At 48.6% G+C, this 13,965-nt stretch overlaps 1 protein-coding gene across 16 annotated transcripts in view; it reads right to left on the reverse strand.

Moving 5' to 3' along the window:
- LARS2 (leucyl-tRNA synthetase 2, mitochondrial) overlaps positions 1-13,965 on the reverse strand; it is a 189,493-nt gene that overhangs the window by 77,901 nt on the left and 97,627 nt on the right. The gene's annotated exons all lie outside the window — the stretch shown is intronic.

Below are 13,965 nucleotides of genomic sequence, written 5' to 3' on the forward strand. Positions count from 1 at the left end.
CTGAAATTAACCAGAGTAACTTTAGGTTGTTTGCAACTGTGTTTCCTAACTAATACCAGTGCATTTAAAAAGTTTCAATATCTCCATAGGTATCTCTACTAGCTGATACTGTACTGTCTTGACACATCACTGTAACAAAAGTATAAAATCTTGAATACAGTAATCACATATTATAAAACAATACATTAATAAATTAGTAATCTTCTGGTGAAACTGCATGTTCTAGAAAGCTTTCTAATTTATGCAACAATTTAGGGGGTTCTTAAAGGCCTGCAAGCACGTAACCAGTGCATGATAAACTCTGAAAACGACCCATGGCTTTTCCTCTCCAATAATCAATAAATTCCATTTAACTTCCAAGCAAAGCCACCTGTGGTCTCATGGGAGCTGGTGTCTTTCCATGTGGTAAAACCTACGTTACATGATTTGAAGATCGGCTCCGTATCCCATTCTATTCCTTCCTGCCACGGAAAATTCTGAGTGGACAGGTTCCAGTGGTGACTGCACGTGACACTCAGCCTTCCTCTGCATTTACTGAGTCACTAGGATGTAAGTCCTTTCATCGTGTTTTTCTTCTAGATTGAATTGTCAAGGCTGAGATACTTTTGGAAGAGGTGCTTTGCTTGAAATATTCGAATCTCAGTGAGGACAAAAGGTTTGAATAGAATGAAATATGAATGTTTTCATATGCTAATTATGGGGGGGGGTGGAGGGAGCCTGCTTAACACCTTACCAAATCTATGAATATTTTTTAAAAACCAGAAGAAATTTTAAAAATAAACCAAATGAAATCAACATCTTGAGAACAACCCAGCAGACCCCGTTTGGTTCCCGTTGGAAAACAAGCGCGTTACACGTCACTGATTTTTGATGAACGGGGATTTAGAGAACGCAGCCCAACGACCCCCAAGGACCCCTCCTTCATCCTGCCCCCCCCCCCCCCATCTCCACCAGACCAGGGACAATGTGGGGAGTGCTGCTGTTCAATCCGAAGGGCTATTTTTGTTTCTCTGGGGTCTTTTGTTGAGTTCATGTACCCTTCCTTCTTTTGGGGGCAATTACGGTGGCAGTAGCTGGACTTCATCTTATCTCGTGTCTGATCCTTACATCTGGCAAACAGCTGGCAGTGCCTCCCTTCCCCACCTTGGCCAACCCCAATTTGTAGAAATCTCACAGGTTCACAGAATCCCAAACCTAGGGAACTAGCAGGTTTTGAGACTCTTCTTAAAAGTGCTGTGAGGGGCGCCTGGGTGGCGCAGTCGGTTAAGCATCCGACTTCAGCCAGGTCACGATCTCGCGGTCCGTGAGTTCGAGCCCCGCGTCAGGCTCTGGGCTGATGGCTCGGAGCCTGGAGCCTGTTTCCGATTCTGTGTCTCCCTCTCTCTCTGCCCCTCCCCCGTTCATGCTCTGTCTCTCTCTGTCCCAAAAAATAAAATAAAAACGTTGAAAAAAAATTAAAAAAAAAAATAAATAAATAAAAGTGCTGTGAAATCACTTTTTTTTTTTTTAAGTTTATTTATTTTCAGAGAGAGACGGAGTGAGTGAGGGAGGGGCAGGGAGAGAAGCCCATGCAGGCTCTGCACTGCCAGTGTGGAGCCTGACACAGGGCTCGAACCCACAAACTGTGAGATCATGACCTGAGCTCAAACCAAAAGTCAGACGCTTAACTGACTGAGCCACCCAGGTGCCCCAATATCATCTTTCCAATGAAATCAGAGGAAACCTGATATCTATGTAAGAGCCGAAGGCTGAACCATTCCAGGAGATGCCCTGCTCTCTCCTCCGAGCCCTCTCCATCAATACCAAGGCTTTGGCACAGTTTGGCAACCATTAATTTATTCAACTCCCATTAATAAATAAAAAAAAAAAATGGCTCATTCAACTAAGTCAATGGCAGACCCAAAATAATGAATTATCCAGATATCATTCTGGAACCCCTATACTCTTTTCAGGTATCTTTATTTTATTTTTATTTTTTTAATGTTTATTTTTATTTTTGAGAGAAAGAGCACGCCCGGGGCAGGGGCAGAGCCAGAATCCGAAGCAGGCTCCAGGCTCCGAGCTGTCAGCACAGAGCCCGACGTGGGGCTCGAACCCACAAACCGTGAGATCATGACCTGAGCTGAAGTCGGCCGCTTAACCGACTGAGCTACCCAGGCACACCTCAGGTATCTTTATTTCATTAAACAAAAGGCAGCTTCTTCCAGCTGCAAAACCTAGAAATTAACCACATGAAAGAGCTTCTCATTCAGTTTTTATCAACAATGACTGTACTAATACTCACCTGAAGTCAAATGGTAACATTTCCCTGTGGTTATTACATAGTATACATATAAGCACTGTTGTTTGCAAAGGGCCCTTATGATCATTTCCACCAGGATGGTCTGAATGTACAGCCACCGTTGCCCCATAGGTACACCATCGGAATGAAGATGCTTTGAGAAGCTGAAACACGACTGTGCATTAGTGAATCTGAATAGGATCCGGACTTAAAGAACGTGAACCGACAAGAGATGGGCTGACCTGCACATCCAATCAAAAAAGCTTCGAGGATACGAAGCACCATCAGAAATAAGAAAGGCAAAGCTTAAACTGAAAGGGCTGGGGATGATAAGAGAATTAAATATGACATGTCTGATCGGACTCCTTCTGCAAAGCAGCAGAAATAATGCTGGGAATAAACCCACACTTCCCAAGAGAGGACAGTACATGAGCCAAAGCATTAAGCACAAGGTGCGACGGGACCAGAAATAAGAATTCCAGAAGAAACTGTTTTAAAAACATGATACACTAGGGGCGCCTGGGTGGCTCAGTCAGTTGAGCGTCTGACTTCGGCTCAGGTCATGATTTCAGTTCCTGAGTTCGAGCCCCGCGTCAGAATCTGCGCTGACAGCTCGGAGCCTGGAGCCTGCTTCGGATTCTGTGTCTCCCTCTCTCTCTGCTCCTCCCCTGCTCATCATGCTCTGTCTCTCTCTCTCTCTCTCTCTCTCTCAAAACAAATACACGTAATAATAAAAAAATTTTTTTTTAATAAAAACATGATACACTTTATAAAACCTTTGTAAAAAAAAAAAGTTTAGGCAGAATGAGAAATAAAGTGCATTTATTAGCTACTAAGAGGGAGTTCAGAAACCAGAGCCCTGAGAGCTGGACACAGATTTGAGGGAGAATGAAAGAGAAAGGTTTAATAATAAGATTTAATTAAAACAGACACTTTTTAAAAGTCTTAACACAGCCTACTTCTAAATCAGAGGGACCTGAATAGCAATTATGTTTGAATTATAATTTGTATTTATTTTTTTCTAAAACTTAATCTTGTTGCCAAGATTTCCTTATTCTTTTTCTGAAATCATTTCAAAGTAGTCCCTCCAAAGACACAGCATATATGAGTTATAATAAAGGAAAATAGATTCTGAAGGCAGTAGGGTGTTCATAAAAAATCTAGATGTCCCCTCTAGAATATTCTAGAGGAATAAACGGTCCCACAGCCCAGCCCCCCTCTCCTGCTTTGACTCTGGCATGAGGTCGCACACGAGGATTTCTACATTGAGAGTTCATTTGGGGGCGCCTTGGGGGCTCAATTGGTTACGTCTGACTCTTGATTTTAGCTTAGGTCATGGTCTCACCTTTTGTGGGATCAAGCCACGTGAGCGTCCCTCTCCCCGTCCCCCGCTCACACTCTTTCTCTCAAATAAATCAACATTTAAAAAATCAATCCATAAAAAGCTCATTTGGCATAATATTTACCTTGTTCACCTCCCCCTGATAGCTGTACTTTATAACCTCTCTTCTGAAATGTGATCTGTATTTCTAGCAGGATCCATTTGTCGTGGTAAAACAGTGTTGCTGTCCAGGAATCTCAATTCCAGCGAAGGTGTTGCTAACCCAGAAGGGAAACGATCATTTCTGAGCAAGACATCCTGCTGATGGTAAGTGACTTGCCAACAAGGTGTGCATACCTGGGACTGCAGGGGTCGAAGGAAAAGAGGCCCCAAGCAGCCCACGCATACGTCGCGTGTGCATCTCAGAGCCAAGTGAAGGAGGGACACCCCAAGTGCTGTCAAACAGCCTCCAAGTGGCTGGAAAGAAGGAAGCGCCTTCCGGGTACAATCACCAGAGACGGCCACGTGGGAAAGGACGTGGGGAAGGAAATCAGCTGGTGTGGCGGCCACCAATTTGGCTAGTCTCTTCTTATCCAGGTATCCTCACATTAACTCAGGCCACACCTAGCCGTCTTTTTCGCCCCGGGCTTCAGGCCCAAGCAATGCACTTTTCGGACAGCGGAGCAGTTCTAATCCCACGAAATTTCAAGGGTTGGTAACTACGGGTTCTGAAATGTCACCACCACGCCCCTAAGAATGCAGACGATGGAGGACAAACTCCCCCAATGACAGTCACCTGTCTGGACGAGGCTGCTTCCGATTCCCAGAGCCACTCAGGTGACCTCACGGCCCCTGGGTCGAGGGGCCAAAAGAGAGGCTGCCTTGTGCCCCACGGGAGGGGGAGCAAGCAGGGGGACATCGCAGCGTACTCGGCCCAATCTGCGGCCCTGGGATACCCCTGCCTGAAAAGGCGGTTTTGTTCCGGGAAGGCAGAGTCTTGGGAGCAAGACTGAAAGCTTTTAACTGGTCTAATAAGGGGGGAAAAAAATGGGGACAGCGGTCCCAGGGAATATTCCGTTAAATTACCTTCAAGCTGGAAGCCTGCCTATAAATTAAAAACTTGCAGGAAGATAAGACCATCCCTTCCAAGGCCTACAGAAGATATGTAAATAAATGCTGACATAACCCTGCTCTCAGGCTGTTCTGTTTTCTGACTACCAAAATGATAACAGTCATTATGGAAAATACGGAGACGGATGAAGAAAAATATCAGTTTCCCACAATCAATATAAACACCCAGGGAGGGTCACTATTAATATTTTATTCCATATCTTCCCAATCCACTTACACCCTCTCTTCCACTAATTCAAAGAAGCTCATTTTCCCCCACAAACTCTGCAGGTGGGACGTATCTTACAACCAGGGGTGCCTCTGACACCATTTTTTTTTTTTTAATTTTTTTTTTTTCAACGTTTTTTTTTATTTATTTTTGGGACAGAGAGAGACAGAGCATGAACGGGGGAGGGGCAGAGAGAGAGGGAGACATGGAATCGGAAGCAGGCTCCAGGCTCCGAGCCATCAGCCCAGAGCCTGACGCGGGGCTCGAACTCACGGACCGCGAGAGCGTGACCTGGCTGAAGTCGGACGCTCAACCGACTGCGCCACCCAGGCGCCCCCCTCTGACACCATTTTTCTTTGTTAGCAGAACATAAAACGTAGTGCGGGTGTGGGGGCTCCCGTATACATTTCACACAGTTAAGATCATGCCATTAGTAAACTCTTTTTGAACTAGGAGGGTTGTTGCAATTTATCAGAGTTTCGCAACTTCTTACAGCTGTCGACAGGATTAAATCTTCATTTCGAGCCAAGCTGACACTCAAAATTAGCCACCCTGGGAACAGTAGACAAGATACAGAGAGCAATGGAAGGATACTGTGGAAAACCGCCTCCTTCTATAAGAGGGACCCTTCTTGTGACTAACACAACAATACCGTATGACCACAGATGTGGCTGCCAACGCCTGCTTCCTTCAGAGCGCGGCAGTCACGGATCAGTGTCCCTGTTCTCCCAGCAGCTGGGCTCAGAAGGTCCAGTGGATGGACAGGACGTTGGAGCAGACAGAGATGGTGACAAAAAAGACACAGCTTCAGCTCAGAGGCCAGCAAGCCAATGCCAGCAAGAACAAACCAGAAAACCGCCGACCACGGCGCTTTCCGTCGCCTGGCCATCTGTGCCCTCTCCCTGTCCCCATTACAGTTCCTACTGTGCTCATGGCCGGCTTTCCCGCAACACATGCCCTCCTTCTCTAAGGGGTGCTTGGAAACGCCTCGCTCAAGAGCTGGAGGGGAGCAGGCAGACCCGGGTCACGGGAGGCTCAAGTTGGGCCCTGGCTTTCTTGGGCTTGGGGGCCTCAGTTATAAAATGAGGAACGGGCCGGGTCTGTAATTTTCCAGGACACCTCGAGCTGGCCACGAGTCCCCTGGGGGAGCGGGAGGAGGACGGGATGTACAATGCTTGAGAGAAAGCAACGCCTGATCCCTTTCATTTGTCTCTAGGTATCATATTGATTTTGTAATTTCAAAAGCATGAGGGCTTTTTGTTGGCATTTTTGTTTTTCAGATTAGGGCAGGGATTTAAAAAGCATGGGAGACCGTGGGCTAAATGTGGGGGACCTGTGCACTGTTCGCTCAAGTTTCTTCTAGCTTTAAAATCCAAATGTCTCCCTGAGTTGATCAGTGAACTCCCCAGCCCTCCCTGGCACACCCAGGGACCCCCCCACAATGAGGTGCTAATAAATCTCTTTAGTCCCACGGGGTCCTGGCTAATACTTCAAGAAGGAAGGAGGTCTTTACCCACCCCCCCACCCCCCCAAAAGCACCTGGCCAGGAGCACAGAAAGCCCACTCAGGGTTTAAGGGCAATATATCGTGTTCAGTTCTGCCTTCATTTTTTCCAAATCAGATTTACAATTTCTTTCATTGTCAGTATAATCTAAGAAGTATATTACAGCTGACCCCTGAACACAGGTTTGAACTGCACTGGTCCATACAGCCCAGCACCATAAAACGTATTTTCTCTTCCCTGTAATTTTCCTTTCTTCCTTAACATTCTATCTTCTCTGGCTTACTTTATTGTAAGACTACTGTATATAACACAGACAACATACAAAATATGTGTCCATCAACTGACTATGTTATCTGTTAGGCCTCCGGTCAACAGTAGACTATTAGTAAAGTTTTTAGGGACTCCAAAGTCACCTGTGAATTTTCAACTGCATGGGGGAGGGGTCAGGGGCGCTGACCCTCGAGCCTCCTTGTCCGAGGGTCAACGGTATTATTTCTCTCATTCTCCCTTTGCAGTCATTCCTTCTATCTTAGAAACAAAACCCAAAAAACAACACAAACACAGAAGCTTCTGGCTTGCCGACCGTGCATGCCAACCGGAAGCCTGTGTCTGCTTCACAAGTGCTTTGGAGACGCTGTGCAGGCAGGGGTGTCCTCAAGTCCCGGATGGGAGGGACACAGGGTGGGCGCGAGGCCCCAGGGCCAGGGAAATGGGAGCTCACAGGGTACTGGGCTAATGGAGAGCACATACAGATGTGACCGGCCGCTGGCGGGGGGCCTTCTCGGGGTGAACACGAAGGCCCTGCGTTTAGGAGGAAGTCTAATTGCCAGTGTCATCCCGGCACGATCCAGAAACACTGTGGCTTCGCGAATCTGAGCCGGGGCCCTGCGCTGCACCGACTCTGGTGAACCCTTCCAAGCCCAAGTTCCCTCCAAGGCCTACACAGAACCAACCAGCCACCCCACCCCCCAGAAGTCTCACTGTCACCCCTGGCTGTGGCTGTGGTGGGGACACAAGTCTCCCGATCCACTCCAGACAGCATGAGGCTTGCCCGGGGACCACTGGGGAACTGTCAGCCTCTAGTCGTCTGCCTTCCTTTTGCCTCTGTTCCCCCACTTCCCCCGAGCCCTGCCCACCACCATCCCCAGAAGTACTTCTGAGGGACGCAGGGGGTGGCTTTCCCTGTAAGAAGGCCGACGATCGGAGTGCGGACGGGACAGCATGGAAGGTGGGGACTTGAGTTCACCTTACAGCTTAAGAGAGGAAAGATCCTGGAGAGGCGTGGAATACAGAGAACAGAGAGAAGTAAGAGATGTTACGTAAGAAGGAGCAGATTTAACAACGAATTGGTTTTGTGAGACAGGGTGTCAAAGCCAGATCCTGGGGACGAGAGCCGAGCCTGCGGTTTCCAGAAGAGACAGCCGGGGTCTGGGGGAGAACTCCAGCAGGAAGCTGGCGCTCAGGGTGTCCTGGGTGCTGCTGTCCAGGCTCCGGGGCCCAGAGCCTGCACGGCTCAGACACTCCTACCCACCACTTAGCAGCTGATAAAACATTTTTTTGAGGTGGACGCATAGGCCACGCTCAGGCCTGGCTGAACACAGAGGAGCACGGTGGGATGACCCAATAATAGCTTGAAAGCCACGGGGCTCTTCAGAGAAAACCCTGGCGGTATATAAACCCCAGCATCATCGTTCAGTGTGGCCCCGGCTGGTGTCCTCTCAGCTTTTTATCCCAACGGCCTTGCAGAGAAGCTGACGGCTCATTAGATCTTTCTCACTTGTTCCTCCTGGTTCCCAGAAACTTCGCCTCTGCAGCCAGCCTCTAATCTGCGTCTACACCCGTGCCGCGAAGGCCCAGGCCGCACATACAGGAGGCGGCCCTGGTGCCGAGGGTCCCTCTCGGGGGCAGGGAGCGGGGTGCGGCCCAGGTGCCAAACCCCACCGACCAGCCCCTTTGCAGAGCTCCCGGGGCAGAGCAGCATGGGGGTGACTTGGCTGGTGTCACGGAGAGGCATCTTCTGGCATCACCTGTGAGCCAGCCTCTGTTCTGGGGCTGACGGCGGATCTGAGGGCAGAAAGCCAGGCACCAGGCCCGGTTTCCGGAAGACAGCCAAGTGCTTTCACAAGCATCTCAAGGCCTCAGGACTGGAACAAGGGTGCCCAAGGGTCCCCATTCCAGAGGGCAGGGGACCCTTAAGCACCCAGGGGCACGTGCTGGAGACTGGAGCTTTGCACCTCGGCTCCTCTCTGGGGCGGTCTTTCTGCTCGGGCCTGCTCCCCGCTCCCCGCAAAGTTCCTGTTGTAAACCCCACCCCCCCTTCCTTCACCCCCTTGCCTCTCCGACCCCATATTTTTACTCTCTGCAGGCTCAAACGCAAACAGTGCGTTCTGGCAAAGGCACCTCCACCTTTACCCGCAAGCTCATAGGTGAAATCGGGGGAGGAGGGGCACAAGGGGGCAGGGAGGTGGGGCCAGTCCCTCCCACTTCCCCTGATTTCATGACGGCTCATCGGCTCAGTTGCTCAGCCGCTTCTCGCCAGCAGAAATTCTACTTGGAGATACTTGTGAGACGTGAAGTTTCCTGCCCGTCGGGAAGGCGATCAAATGTTCCCCAACAGACATTTTGTCCCCCGCTCCCTCACCTCTCGGAGCACAGGGCCAACCTGGGGCTCCTCCTCCTGGCCCCGATGTGCTCTCCTGCGTCGGCACAGTGATCCCAGGGAGCCGTGCCGGTTCAGTCTCAGACTGTCTCCCACACTGGCCTCCACGCCCCCTGCTAGCACCTAGCCCAGGTCTGGCCAGGCGCTCAGTAGCATCGGGGGAAAGAACAAATGAATTCACGCTCCCTGAGGAGTGGAACAGACTGCCGGTTGAGAGCTCAAGCACCCGAATTTGAATCCCAGGGCCATTACTTATTACCAGTGAGAGCCTCAGTTTCTACGTCAGTAAAATGGGGATGACAGGCACACCGACGCTTAAAGGAACAATGTGAGGGATAAGTAAGATGGGGAAGGTAAAAGCCTGAGCACCGATCAGATCGGGGGCAAAAGCAGGTAGGAAACGGGAGGGGGGGCACACAGACTTTCTTCATATTCTAGCAGCTGCCAGGTATCGCCTGGAAATGTGGAAAATATACCCACCAATGTGATGTGGTGGTTGACTAAGCACCATCAGGGCATGATTATGTCCAAAGAGGAACCTATGAACAGTGCCCCAGCGGCCGAGGGCCTGCGGGAGGCAGCGTCTGGGGGCTACAGGAGGCAGCCGCAGAAATCAAAACCACAAATCTATTAGACAAGTTCCAGTGGGAAGCCGGCTCTCGATTTGTCTCGCCTCCCAACTGTCACCCTGCTGGCAGGAACTGAGGCGATCGCTCCATCAGACCCCGAATCCCTTTTGCTTTCTGCGCGGAGGCCTGCAATCCTCCCTCCTCCCCCTGCTCTCCCCTCGCGGTGCTGCCCACGAGATACCGCCCACACAGCTCTGCCCAGACTAATTCATGTGCCTTGGAAACTCCTTCTGCTAGTTTTCTCAACATTTCACGAAGCAAACAGTCCTAGCAAGACCGGGTAGGGGCAAGGGAAGGAGGGGAGAAAAATCCAATAACATCACAGAACAGCCTTAATAAAGGACTTCGGCATTTCGGGGTTCCCAGTAATTTGCGCATCAGGCATCGTTTTCCAATCTGGAAGTTACATGAATGAAAGGAGGTCCCCTTCACAGCCACGCTCCCATGCAGACCGCCAGCCGTTCGGCACAGAGGCAGCCCCCAGCGCAGCAAAACCAGTCACACATACAAAATTCTGAAGAAGGCAATGTCAGGCACAGCTCACTGACCATCCCAGCACCCGCTGGCCATCCCCTTCCCTCAGGCAGCTTGACCAAAGAAGCTAAAAAGACTGAACCTGCTTTCCTTAGCTTCCGTTGAAGCTGGGGAGTAGCCACATGACATAACTGGGGCTAACAGAACCTCAGTGGGATTTTGTTGGGGGAGTTGTGGGAAAGTTCTTGCTTTCCAGCTAACAGAAACAGTCACACTGCCCCCCTTCTGCTTCTCTCTGTCTTGCATGGAAATGTGATATCTGGAGCTGCAGCAGCCATCTTGCCACCAAGAGGTGATAAGGCAGGAAGGAAAAGGCTGAGAGAACCCCCAAGATGCCAACTCAGAGCCCTATCCTGGTTCAGTCCCAGCACCTTGGGCCTTTTTATATGGGAAAAATCAACTCCCATCTGTTTAAGACACCCATAGCTCAGGTTTTCAGTTACTTGCAGCTAAAAGCATTACCAGTTGATCTGAGACCTCATCCTTAATCTATATAGCATGATCTCCTTACTGATTCAACGCTATTTCTATCATACCAGGTTTTAAGGTAGATGTCTTATCATTTGATCCTTAAAGTTTCTTTCTTTCTTTCTTTCTTTTTAAGTTTATTTTTGAGAGAGAGAGCACACTGTTAGTGCAGAGACTGATGCAGGACTCGAACCCACGAACCGTGAGGTCATGACCTGAGCCAAAATCAAGAGTCGGATGCTTATATAAGGTACCTATATAGATGTATAGGTACACCTCCACTCAACAGTCTCAGGGCCACTCCGACTCAAAGGGTCGGGACTACGTCTCTTCCAGACTCCCTACCGCAGTCAGTAGCTCAGTCATCTGCTTTGTGTCCAGGTCAGAGTCCTGCCTAATGACACCAGCTCCTACACATTGTCATCCAATAGGCAATGAAGTGCTGCAAATTTCACCATCTGAGTATTTTTCTAACCTACCCATCTCCCCCCACTACTCCCACCTATACCCTAAGTCATACACACCTGGACTATTGTCATAGCCTCTTAGCAGGCCTGCCTGCATCCACACTGCCCTTTCCACAGTGAATTTATAAAAACCACAAATTTGACCGTGTCATTGCCTTTCTTAGAGTCCTTCCATGGTTTCCCATGGCCTCCATGATAAAGCCCAAACTCCTTAAGACCTAAAAGGACACGCCTGATCTGGCCCCTAACCCTCTCCAGCTTCTCCAGCCCTAGTTAGTCTTTCCTCCTGGCTCTCTGTTCCGGTAATACTGTCGTTCTTCCAGCTTCTCAACGTCATCAGATACATTTCTACTTTGGGGCCACCACGCATGATGTTCCCTTTGAAAGAGCTCCCCTCCAGCTTTATGGCTTTGCTTTAACCCTTACTCATCCCTCTGGAGCCCAGTGACTTTCTGTTTCAGATATTGTGCTTTTCTGTTCTAGATTTCCAGTTCTTTTTTTTTTTTTTTTTTTTAATAGTTTCCATTTCTCTTCTGAGATTCACCATCTGTTCCCTCATTATGACCATCTTTTCCTTTAAGTCCCAGACCATTTATATAACAGATGTCTCTGGCTTTCTCTCCTAATTCCAACATCTGGGTCATCTCTGAATCTATTTCTACTGGGCTGCCCCCTCTCCCCTCCCCTTTTTCTTTCTTGATTATGAGCCACAGTTTCCTGATTCTTTGCAAGGCTAGTACTTTTTTTTTTTTAATTATTATTATATGTTGGACACACAAGTAAAAAACCAACCATATTGGGAGTCGAGATCATATGGTCTCCTCTAAAGGTGTTGAGTTTTGTTCTGAGAGCTCCTTTTGAAACTGTCAGGCTTACTTCTATTTTTTATTAAGTCGAGTCTATGCTGATTTTGTCTTTGGCTCTAGGGGGTCATCCCTACTTCTCACATATGGCCTTTTGGGGCTCTCAACTCCATACTGCTGGCTGGGCCATAACCCCAAGATCTCTGAGCACCGAGCAGTCTGCTCGTATCTCTGGTCTCCTCTCAATCTTGTTATAACCATTTTCTATTAGGCCTCATAGAGTCCCGCTTTGTGCACATGCAGCCCTCAGCAGAGGCCCTGCGGTGAACACAGGTTTCTGCTCCCCCGCACCACTCTCACACCACACCCTGGTCTCCCGGTTTTCAGGGAAAACGAAGTGCTGACCTCCAAAGACAGCTTTTTCAATAAACCTGTGCAGGAGTTCAGCGAGAACCAGGTGAATCACCATGGTAACTAACAATTTCCGCTGAACAGTTGAAAACTCACAGCTGATGAGTTCAAGAATAATGTCCCTCGGTGAGATTATAACATTTTCAACTGGAGGCAATGGTCAAAAAAAAAAAAAAAAAAAAAAAAAGAGCTAATTAGATGGCCTTCCCACAATGCCTAGTACAGAGTCAGCTTGGGGTGACCTGGCTTCCCTCCCAGTAACACAGTGGAGTAGACAGGGGCTCCCACGGCCTGGGATGTTATACAAAGCAAGGTCCTCAGCTTTGTTTTTCTGTCTCTCAATATTCCTGTGTGCTTAAAAGGAGCAAGGCACTGTGTTAACAAGTTCTAATGGGTAGTTTTCCAAATCCATATGCTATTCTCTGCTACATTCCGGATTAATTATAATGGGAAAACTGCCTCATTTGAGACATGTCTTTTGAGTGAGAAAACTGGAGGTCATATATCCATATGGCACTGGTATTGTGAGTTGGTGTACTGAAGTTCTAATTCAGCCAAGTTTTGCAGTGATCGGGGGTTATTTTTAACTTTGTGCCTTCTTTGCATATAAGAAGTACAGTATTGGGGGGGGGGGAGTGCCTGGATGGTTCAGTCGGTTAAGCATCCGACGCTTGATTTCAGCTCAGGTCACGACCTCGGTTCGTGGGACTGAGCTCCGCATCGGTCTCTGTGCTGACAGCACGGAGACTGCTTGGGATTCTCTCTCTCCCTCTCTCTGTCTGCCCCTCCCCTCCTCAAAATAAATAAACTTAAAAAAAAAAAAAAAAAAAGGAAGTACAGTATTGGATCTGACCCAAAGTCCATTTCGGCCCACTACCCTGTCTCCGACAGAGCACCTCACGGGCTGCTACGGATGGATAGAACTATCCGTCTCATGATGTCTTTAACTTTTTAAATCCTGTTTATGTCCAGTCTTAAGCTGAAAAGTATGGAGATGATCTAACTGCCACGGGAAACATCCCTGATATGCTCTAGTCACTTGTCTCTGGAGTTTCCGGGAGCGATCCCTCAATCCCATATCCCGAAACTTGGTAACCTTGGAGGGGATCTTGCACGGAGTGATTCTGGCATACCCAGAACGGGTTCTTCTGCTCAGGCTAGTGGCGATTTAATAAGCAGTCTCCCTCTTTCAATGGCTGGCTTTGCCTTGAATCCCCGACCGCATGAAAAGCCAAAAGGCACTTTAGAGACCACTTGGTCCCACCGTCTCCTTCTAATGATGAGAAAACGGAGCCTCCCGACTCACACCAGTTTATACTGTTAATCAGGGACACAAGAGTTAAAACTGGAGCTTTGGCTCCCGGCTTAGTTAATTTTCACTCCGGCATTGCTTCCTGGAGACCATCTCTTCATGCCTTTTAGACTGTCTTCTCTGGACCCTCTGAAATGTCATTCTATCTGGAGGTTTTACTGGTACTATACCAATGAAGATGCCGGGTTTTTTTCCTTTCTCGCTTTACAATTGCAAATAAAGTCATATGTTTTTTTG

Source organism: Neofelis nebulosa, chromosome 4, assembly GCF_028018385.1.
Source record: "Neofelis nebulosa isolate mNeoNeb1 chromosome 4, mNeoNeb1.pri, whole genome shotgun sequence".
Classification (NCBI taxonomy): Eukaryota; Metazoa; Chordata; class Mammalia; order Carnivora; family Felidae; genus Neofelis; species Neofelis nebulosa.